The sequence below is a fragment of the Apium graveolens genome, chromosome 5 (genome assembly GCF_009905375.1).
Source record: "Apium graveolens cultivar Ventura chromosome 5, ASM990537v1, whole genome shotgun sequence".
In the NCBI taxonomy this organism is placed as follows: Eukaryota; Viridiplantae; Streptophyta; class Magnoliopsida; order Apiales; family Apiaceae; genus Apium; species Apium graveolens.
This window is the reverse complement of record NC_133651.1, coordinates 146730879-146735938: the sequence shown is the minus strand read 5'-3', so window position 1 is coordinate 146735938 and position 5060 is coordinate 146730879. Positions and strand designations below refer to the sequence as shown.

The 5060-nt window shown below is 39.8% G+C and overlaps 1 non-coding gene across 1 annotated transcript; it reads left to right on the top strand.

Moving 5' to 3' along the window:
- The first annotated feature begins 2549 nt into the window (after positions 1 to 2549).
- On the top strand, positions 2550 to 2656 carry LOC141663117 (small nucleolar RNA R71). The gene has a single exon (XR_012551202.1). It is a non-coding gene; the product is annotated as a small nucleolar RNA R71 (small nucleolar RNA).
- Positions 2657 to 5060: the final 2404 nt, after the last annotated feature.

Genomic DNA, 5060 nt, shown 5'->3' with positions numbered 1-5060 from the left:
AGAATTGCCAAATACAGAGAAGTTATCCATGAACACCTCCACATTCTGGCCAATTATATAAGAAAAAAAGGCCATCATACATCTCTGAAATGTGGCTGGTGCACTATACAGACCAAAAGAAACTCGTCTGAAGGCGAAAGTACCAAATGGACAAGTGAAGGTAATCTTCTCTTGATCTTCTGGAGCGATACAAATTTGATTGTAACCCGATTAGCCATCAAGAAGACAGTAGTACTCATGACTAGCCAATCTATCAAGCATCTGGTCAATGAAGGGCAAAGGGAAGTGATCCTTCCTAGTGGCCTTATTAAGATTCCTGTAGTCCATACAAACTCTCCACCCCGTGACTGTTTTTGTAGGAATAAGATCATTCTTCTCATTTGCTACCACAGTAATTCCACCCTTCTTTGGCACACATTGAATCGGGCTTACCCATAAACTGTCAGAAATAGGATAGATGGTCCCTGCATCTAGCCACTTAAGAATTTCTTTCTTCATTACTTCCTTCATGATCGGATTAAGTCTTCTTTGCTGCTCAACCGTAGGCTTGCTACCTTCCTCTAGCAGAATTTTATGCATGCAATAAGAAGGGCTAATTCCCTTGATATCTGCTATAGTCCAACCAATTGCCGATTTGAACTCTCTTAGAAGCCTCAGGAGCTTTTTCTCATCCCTACCTGAAAGATCAGAAGCAATAATAGCAGGCAAAGTAGTTGCATCACCTAAAAATGCATACCTCAAATGCTCAGGTAAAGGCTTAAGCTCAAGAGTGGGAGCTTCCTCAATAGATCGCTTGAGGCATTTAAGAGCTTTGTTCAATTCCTTCATTCCAAGAGATTCAAAAGGCATATCAATCTTCCTCTTCCAGGGAGAAGCATTCAAATATTGTAATTGTTCTTCACCTTTATCATCTTCACTATCTGAATTTCTAATAAGGCTTTAACTAAGGCATCAGACCTTAGCAATTGATCAAGTTCTGAAGTAACCACGGAATCGACCAACTCCACCTTTAAGCACTCCTCATTTTCTGTAGGAAATTTTATAGCATTGAACACAATAAAAGTTACATCCCAATCCAGTACTCGCATCGTGAGCTAACCCTTCTGTACATCTATCAAGGTTCGGCCGGTCACCAAGAAAGGTCTTCACAAGATTATGGGAATCTTCTTATCCTCCTCAAAATCAAGAATGACAAAATCAGCAGGGAAGATGAGTTTATCAACCTTGACCAAGACATCCTCCACAATACCTCGCGAATATGTAATAGAATGGTCGGCCAATTGCAAAGTCATATAAGTTGGTTTTGGACAACTGCTTGAAGATTGATGCTAGCTCCCAAGTCACATAAGTATCTGTCAAAAGACACTTTTCCAATAGTACACGGAATAGTGAAGCTTCCTGGACCTTTAAGCTTCAGAGGCAACTTCTATTGCAGCATAACACCGCATTCCTCCGTGAGAGCGACTGTCTCTAAATTATCTAGTTTCACTTTCCGAGAGAGAATACCTTTCATAAATTTTGCGTAACTAGGCATCTGCTCAAGAGCCTCAGTGAAAGGTATGTTGATATGAAGTATCTTGAACACTTCCAGAAACTTCTCAAATTGCTTGTCTAGCTTTTTCTTCTACAGCCGCTTAGGAAAAGGCGATGGAGGATAGATCTGTTTCTCCCCTGTATTACCCTCAGGTGGAGTGTGCTCAACAGTAGTCTTCTTTGGTTCCACTTCTACTTCCTACTGCTCTACTTCTTTCTCATCCCCAGCTTCTTCAGTCAACGCTTGAGTTTGTTTGAGATCCGCAACCTTCTAAGACCTCAAAGTGATTTCCTTTACCTGCTCCTTAGCTTCCTTCCTTCCTGGCACTTCAATGTCACTAGGTAGTGTACCAGGCTGACGATTTAGCAAGGCATTAGCAATTTTCGCAATTTGATTTTCCAAGGTCTTGACTCTTGTACATAAGCTTCAACTCCTCTAATTCAGATTTTTCATTAGCTTGTTGCAGCTGAAGTTGCTGTCTTGGTGCATATTGCGGTTGCTGAAAACCAGAGTGGTTGTACTGCTTAGATGGATACTGCTGATAAGGCTGTTGAATCGCATTCTGAGCGTTACTCCAACTAAAATTAGGATGATTGCGGTTGTTGGGATGATTAGTGGCTGGCACAGGCTGCTGTGAACGCTGAAAGTTGCTCACGAACTGAGCCGATTCACTAGAAATTGTGCACTGATCAGTATCATGGGCACCAGCACAAAGCTCACAGACACTAGTGATTTGATTAACTCCATAATTAGCCAAAGTGTCCACCTTCATCGTCAAAGCCTTGAGTTGGGCAGCTATACAGTTGCTGCATCCAACTCCAGAATTCCTGCTACTTTTCCCTGAGTCAGTCTCTGGGAAGGATTCTGGTACTCATTAGCAGCCATCAGCTCAATCAATTCATAAGCTTCATCGTAGTTCTTAGCCCACAAGGCTCCTCCTGATGCTGCATCGAGTAAAGGTCTAGAAGTAGCACCCAATCCATTATAGAAACAGTTAATAATCATCCAATTAGGCATGCCATGGTGTGGGCACTTTCTTAACATCTCCTTATATTGATCCCAAGCCTCACACAGAGATTCTCCAGTTTGCTGGGCAAATTGAGTAAGAGCATTCCTGATTGCAGCAGTCTTCGCCATAGGAAAGAATTTAGTGAGAAACTTTTGAGCAAGATCTTCCCAAGTGGTGATAGACCCTGCTGGTAGAGAATGTAACCAACACTTAGCTTTGTCCCTCAGAGAAAATGGGAAGAGCCGCAGCTTGATAGCAACTTCAGTCACATCATTACACTTGAATGTGTCACAGATCTCGATGAAATCCCTGAAGTGCATGTTGGGGTCTTTAGTAGGAGAACCCCCAAACTGAACTGAGTTCTGTATCATCTGAATCGTGCTTGACTTGATCTACAAAGTGTTAGCCCTGGCTGGCCTGATGATGCTTGACTGAATGTCATTGATCTTAGGCTGAGAATAGTCCATCAAAGCCTTAGGATTTTCTTCTTGATCTCCCATCACTACTAAAACTAGTTCTTCGACTTTCTCTTCTTCTTCTACCTTCTTTTCTTCTTCGAAAACTTCCTTTCGAACCACCACAACTTCTTCCTCGGCTTTATCCAGAGTTTTCTTGCGAGTACGCGAACGCGTATGCATACACCCTCGCAAGAGTACCTGAAATAAGACAAGGAAACAAATAAGTAACAATGTTCGAGTCAACGAACTTTAATGACCATTGATGGGAAATACATAAACTAAAAATTTACAATGCAGTCCCCGGCAGCGGCGCCAAAAACTTGTTAGTCGCTAAACACGCGCTAATAATACACGCAAGTATACGCGTTCGCAAGTAGTCTAAGATATAAATCAGATTCATTCCCACATAGACTGGCTTTGGTTAACTAATTAATTTATGAACTTAAGCAACAATGTATGGTTATTATTCAATGCTAAGACGATAACAAATTGAGGTTGTTTATAACTAAGAATTAAAATAACAATTATAACTAAGAGAATAAAAAGAATTGAATTAGTATATATGACAAACATGGGATTCTAATTTCATTAAATATTTCATTCAATAGTCTTATTGTTCTTAACCTTAGCATGCAATGGTGATGACACTAATCAGATACCATGAAACTGCTAAACGCCAACTTTTGTTGCACGAATAACATACTATCAGATATCCACAAAAGAGTTAGAAGCTAAATAGACACCAATTATAATGACACCCTATATGTCTATAGAATTTGACAACATAACGGTTTAAAGCACAAGTTATCTATCATGATTACACAGGGCAAGTAAGATGGTTAAAATTACCTGTGAATCATGCATAACAATAACATATGAACCTATGCTAGCATGGCAAGTTCTAAATCCTTAAATTCACTATCGCTTCATTAAAGATTAACACGCTATCTTATAAGTTTGCGACACTCATAAGACGGATACGCACAACCAATACTAGGTTATCATATAATCACTACACACTAAGGCATCGAAACAAATTAACTAAAGAAATCCATAAATAAATCCGTTAGAACCCCACGATAACGATTAGCCCATAATCGGACTCATCATCAACGTGGGTTCCGATGAAAGCATGGTATAATAAATGTAGTCTTTATATTTAAATAACGAAACCAAGTACAAAACAAGAGTAAGGTTCACAAGTAAGAAAATTGGCATCCAAGTTACAACTTAGAACAAAGATTCACAAGTAAAACCAAGATCTTCTTTATCTTCATTGAATCTGTGCTAAAACGGTCTTCTTACGGCTCTCCTTGCGCTCTGGTACGTCTCTCTCTTGAAAATGTCCTTTATTTGAATATATATAGCAGCCCCATGCAATCCAGAAGTCCTCCAATTGTAATTATAATAAAATCAGGATTCTTTGAATTCGCACCGGCGCGGATGCGCGCTATCACAGCGCGGGCCTGCTGCCTTTTTCTCATCCTGGCGCGGCCGCGCGCTTGACCAGCACGGGTGCTCCGTACCTCTGGAAAAAACTTCAGATTTCTGATTTTCTTTGCTGCTTCGAATCATCTTTCCATGAGCTTTTATTCCAACACCACCTTGACACCAAATTAGCACCAAAACAATGCTAATTCACCTGATTACCTAGATAATGCCTGAAATGCAAAAACACTAGAAAACACGTTAAAACACTTAACAACTTGAGTACAAATGCATCAATTCAAAGCTTAATTGAGCATTATAAAGTGTCATAAATGCCACTCAACACAAGTGTTTTTGGTCTTCCTTGTAATATAATTACAAGTGTTCCTATTGGTTCTTGTTCCATATTGCAAGTACTTTGAAGTACTTAACCTTAAACCCTGATTCTTATTGATCTTGAGCCGCAAGCCTGATTTCTTGTAAACCATTGATTGTTGAATTCTTGGATACAAACCACACCTATACGATATTACTCCACAAATACATACCTACCATATATTGATTCTTGATTGCTTCATATAACAACCCTTATGCCTTGTATAATAGAAGACTAATCCTTGTAACCCTTGAA